The following is a 5,621-nucleotide window of genomic DNA, read 5'->3' as shown; positions in this document are numbered from 1 at the left end:
ATCCAGCCCGGGGCTCGCCCCGGCCTCACACAGGGAGCTGCCGCGCTCCAGCTGTCGCCCAGCACTGGGGGGGGATTTGTGCTCGCCCCAGGGCTGGGGGTTTGCAGCTGCTGTTTCAGTCCCTTTGTAGAGCCTGCCTGTGAAGAGAACCCCCCCAGGAGAGCAGAGCCCGCTGCAGGAGCCAACATCCTCACCCTAACCAAGGGATGACACAGCACTTAGTGCTGCAAAGATTGCAGCTGTTCCCAGGGCACAAAGAAAGCTGAAACTGCTCCACTTGCCATTTGTTTGCCCATATCGCTCTAAAATAACATCCCAAGATGTCAGTGTTCGAGACAATGGCTCAGATTGAGGTGGACTGTGCTGGGGAGCCTTTTAAACCCAGCCTCCTACCTGACCTCACTGCTGCTGGAGTTGCATGGACAGCGCTTGGAGTCTTTCACTTGGATTCGTATGTTTCCTAGAACGTTCCCGTTTCTTGGTTTGCTGTTCCGTGGAGATAAGGATGTTCTTCCAAGTGAGAGCTCTCCTCCAGTCTTTTCTTCAGCTCCAGAAATGGAGCAGCTTCATCAGGCACTTGGGTGAGAAGAGAGAGTTCCTGAAAAGTAGCCCTCGGAATGGAAACAGTGAGTCAAGAGGCAATGTTTAATGTTGTTCTTGGTGCAGAAACTGAAGATCAAGCTATAGAAGAAGGACAGAGAAATGACCTCTCAAAGACAACAAACTGTCCTGGAGGTACCCAGAGTTTTTCTGGGTTTTTCTTTTCTTTTTTTTGCATTGGGCCTTACAGTCAGCAAGAGAGGATGAAACGCAAGAATCATTTTGGCATGGAAATACTTGTCTTCATAAACTTGCTCATTGGAAAACTTGATATCTGTTGATTTCTCCTTGTGATAGCTCTGGGTCTTTCTCATCCTCCCCCCTGCACAGCTCTGGGATTCTCCCCTCCTCCCACTGGGCAACTTCTTGGACTCTCCCATCTGCCTCCCATTGGTGCAGCTCTTGACTCTCATTTTCTCCCCACAGGTTGAGCTCTCGCACTCTCCCACGTTCTTCCCATGGCTGCAGCTCTGGGTCGCTCACGTTTCCCCAGTGGAACACTTAGAAGTTGCCTTTGCAATGACTTTTGGGTGGACCAAAGAGCTGTGAAAACAGCTAAAAAGGACTGGTTTGCCCACGTCAAAACTGTGCTTGCTTCCTAACAAAGATGACTCCCTGGCAATAGTCAGGCTCAGAGCGTGTGTGTGCAGGCTTGGCCGGACAGGCTCCACAGTCCTGGGGCAAATGTGTTTGGATGCCAGTTCTTGGTGAGCCGGGTTCAAGGGGCAGGTTCAGTTTGCCTTTGGAGAGAACGCACACACCTGCCCTCCCACCCGCAACTGGGAACTCTCCTACTGGGAGAGTTGGGAGCTGAGCAGTCCCTCCTCACAGATCCCTAAGCGGTACCTGAGTTTTCTAATGCATAACTATCTAGAGGAGCTAAAAAATGACATCTGTACACTCTCTTCTGAAAGACACAAATTCTGAAGGTATTTGAACAGTGTTCTCTCTTTCTTTGCTTTGTAATTTCCTGGGGAACTGCATTGCAACAGTGGCCTAGATTTTAAGGAATACAAGGCAGTATTTTATATTATTATTGTTTATATTTCTATTATGCATTAAAATAAAAACATAAAATACATTATAATAATTTTAAAATTATAATTAGTATAATATTTGTTATTTATTATTTTCATTTATCTTTATTTTTAATTTACTTGATTTATTTTAGTAGTACTCTTAGTACTAGTACTTTATTTATTTAAATCAGGATAAACCAAGAAAGAATCAATACTTTGCTGCTAAATAATGGAAAGGGAGTTCCAAATCCATTAAGAAATGAGCCAGAATTCCTGTGGTCAGGTGTCTCCAAATCACCCCATGGCTGCACCAGGGCAAAAATCACCTGTGGAGATATTGGGACCAGTTATGTGAGAGGTGACACTAAACACACAGGGTTTAGTCTTTTATCCCAAAAGTAAAAAGTAAAAAAACTACTTTTTTATCCCAAACAAACTAAGTTTTTCGTCTGTTTGCAACAGAAAACAACTTTTATTGTGCTAGTCTGTTGTACCTGTCGTTCAAAAGGCACAAGAAATAAATAATAAATAAATTAGGACTAAATAACCTTGGGAAAGGGAAATGGCTTTCATGGGCACTTCATTGCACACTGTTTCTGCCACTGCTCAGGGCCAAGAGTCCTTTCCCTGCTCCAGCGTGGGCTTCCTTCTGTGGGAGACAGTTCCCCGGGAACTTCTGCTGCAGGAGTCCTTCCACAGGATCATCCTTAAGGAATCGCTCCAGTGGAGGTGCCTGTGGCAATGCAGTTCCCCAGGAAATTACAAAGAAAGGAAAGACAGAACACTGCTCAAATTACTTCAGGATTTGTGTCTTTTGCAAGGAACCTGGAATTCCCAAAAACTTACAGGGAGGGGAGAAAAAAAATTGGGATAATCCGGAGCCAGTTCCTCCCTGATGTCCCCAAACCCCTCCCCAGTGTCCCCAAACCCCGTTCCTGATGTCCCCAACCCCGGGTGTCCCCCCGGGAGCCCCCTGTGCCCCCCCAGATGCTCGCCCTGGGACATGTGGGTGCAGTCGTGGCACCTCCGGGACAAGCTGGGCCAGGCCCGGGAGCGGCTCCGGAAGGTGCAAACAGAGAAACGGGGCCTGGAGTGTGAGAACTGGGAGCTCAACAAGTGCTGGGAGCAGCTCCAGAGGGAGCTCAGGGAGTCCCGGGAGCAGCTCAAGGAGTCCCAGGAGAACCTCCACAGAGAGCTCAGGGAGCACGAAAGACGGGAGAGCAACCTGAGCTCCAGAGTATGGTGAGCAAAGCACTAAAACATCCCCTGAATCTGCCCCAAATCCAGCAAATCAGTCCAGCAGTTAAATTACCTGGGGGGCCTCATCTCCTCGGACGGTGAGATTGACGGAGAGACAGACAACAGATTAGCAAAGGCATGGAGAGCTTTCAGAAGGCTCCATCAAAGAGTTTGGCAAAATAAACACCTGAAGAAAAGCACCAAGATCAGTGTTTACAGAGCCATAGTGCTGTCTACTCCCTTCTACGGATCTGAATCGTGGGTCATCCACCGCCACCACCTGTGGCTCCTCAAACGCTTCCATCAACGCTGTCTCTGCACAATCCTAAACATCCCCTGGTCAGATGATGTGACCAATACGTCTGTTCTAGAACAGGCAGCAGGCACAAGTATTGAGGCCATGTTGCTGAGAACACAGCTGAGCTGGGCAGGGCACGTCTCCAGGATGAAGGACCAACCACCGCCTCCCGAAGGTCCTGCTTTATGGGGAACTTGCCACCGGCTGCCGCGAGAGAGGAGCCCCGAAGAGGAGATACAAGGACTGCCTGAAACAACATCTCAGCCTTGGCCATATTGATCAACAGAACTGGTCTGCTCTGGCCTCCAACCAGGAGGTCTGGAGACACCCCATCTATAACGCTGCTGCTCCCTTTGAGAGCGCAGCAGGATCACTCTCAAGGAAAAAGAATCGTGTCCTGCAGAATATACCACCTAAGGAGTCTTTCTGCTGTGCCTTTTGCAATCGGATATGTCTATCTCGTATTGGCCTCATTAGCCACCAGCGTGCCTGTAATAAATGTGGATAGAGCCTTCCTAAATCTTCGTTCGCGAAGCCCAGCCATGAGGGGGTAGGAAAGGGTTGTGGGGGCACCATGGAGGCTTGAGGGGATCGACACGGGGGCATTTAGGGCTTAGGAGGCACTTAGAGGTCCCGAGTGGGCACTGGGGACACTTGGGGGGCACTGAGGTGACAATGGCAGAGCTCAAAGGGGCCGCGGGGCAGGACGGGAGTTTTAGTCAAAGAAACGGCTAAAATGGTGCGGCTCCAAGGCACCGCCCCCAGCCCCGTTCCCAGACTGTGATTGGCTGTGCGCAGTGACAGGCGGGCGCAGTTGCCAATGGGAGGCGGCGGAGGCGGGAGGCGGGAAGCGTTGGCGTTGAGGGGAGGGGGGAGGGCAGAGGATTTTGGGGGGATTTGGGGATCCCTCATGACCCCCCACAGCCCCCCAGGACCCCCCCCAGCACCCTGTTGGCCGTGAACGTAAAGGAGGAGAAGTCAGATGAACCCTTCCCCCTGCGGTTCCCTCCCGGGACCCCCAAATCCTGCCGGACCCTCCCCAAACAAGAGCAGGAAGGGAAGGGGGTCCCGGAGGCGCTGCCCGCGCTCGCCAGAGGAGCTTCTGTGCTGATGCTCCTTGGTTGTTGTGTCTGCAGGGACTGGAACAGGGATGTTTGTCCCAGGAAAGCGCTGCTCCATCTCCGAACCGCCCCTGCTCCTCTCACACCTTGTTCTCTCTCTTTCCCCAGCAGTCCCTGGGTGGCTCCAGAGCCCTCCGGCTGTGGGTGTGTGACACATTCACATCAGCCCCTGCTCTCCTGGGCTCCTACACACGCCAGCCACAAGCTGCTCCTCTGTGATCTTGCTGTCCGTTCATAAATAGATCTTTGAAAGTGTTACTGACTTAGAAACTGAACCTCTCAAGGCCCTTCCCCATCTTCGTTGCCTCCTTTGGAAAATCTCTAATGGCTCAATGTCTTTCTTTTATCGTGCCCCCCCAGACTGCCCCAATGTTGCAGGTGAGGCCGCCCCAGGGCAGAGCAGAGCAGGACAATCCCCTCCCTGGCCCGGTCGGGCCTGATGCCCCCAGGACAGGGTTGTCCCTCCTGGCTGCCAGGGCACTGCTGACTCAGGGCCAACTGGCCACCCACCAGCACCCCCAGGGCCCTTTCCTGGCACTGCTCTCCAGCCTCTCATTCCCTGCTCTGTCTGTCCATCTGTGGTTGCCCCATCCTGGGGGCAGAATCCAACACTTCCCCCTGTTGAACTCCCTATGGTTGGTGATTCCCAGCCCTCTGATCTGTCAAGGTCTCTCTGCAGGGCTTCCCTCTTCCATGAGGCCCCTCAGTGTCCAAATGCTCCCTTTGTTCCATGAGGTTCCCAGGGGCCCTTTGGCTCCATAAGACTCTGCAGTGTGACAATGTCCCCTTAGTTCCATAAGTTTCTGAAATGCCTCAGGGCTCCTTTGGTTCCAAAAGGCCCTGCCATGTCAAAATGGCCCCTTACTTCCATGAGGTTCTGCAGTGGCCCAGTTTTCCTTTGCTTCCATGAGGCCCTACAGTGTCACAATGGACCCTTGACTCCAAGAGGTTCCAAAATATCTCAGGGTTCCTTTGGTTCCCTGAGGCCCACCAATGTCACAATGGCTCCTTGGCTCCATGACTTTCCATAGAGTCCCTGAGTTCCTTTGCTTCCATAAGGCCCTGCAGAGTCCCAGTGGCCCCTTGATTCCTTGAGGTTCTGAAATGTCACAATGGCCCCTTGATTCCATGGGGTTCCACACTGTCCCAAAATTGCTTGGGTTCCATGAGCCCTTGGAGTGTCACAGTGGACCCTGTTTCTCCAGGGGAAGAGGGACAGCACAAGACACACAGACACCAACTCTAAGGAACAAGTGTGTCATTTCTCCATAGAGCAAAAGAGCAAAGAATTACAAAAGGATAAGCTCAGTAATGCACCTCATCGTTCCTACAAAGGGTGCCTGG

Source organism: Pseudopipra pipra, chromosome W, assembly GCF_036250125.1.
Source record: "Pseudopipra pipra isolate bDixPip1 chromosome W, bDixPip1.hap1, whole genome shotgun sequence".
NCBI lineage: Eukaryota > Metazoa > Chordata > Aves > Passeriformes > Pipridae > Pseudopipra > Pseudopipra pipra.
The sequence above is the reverse complement of the archived record's forward strand: the minus strand, read 5'-3'. Positions refer to the sequence as shown.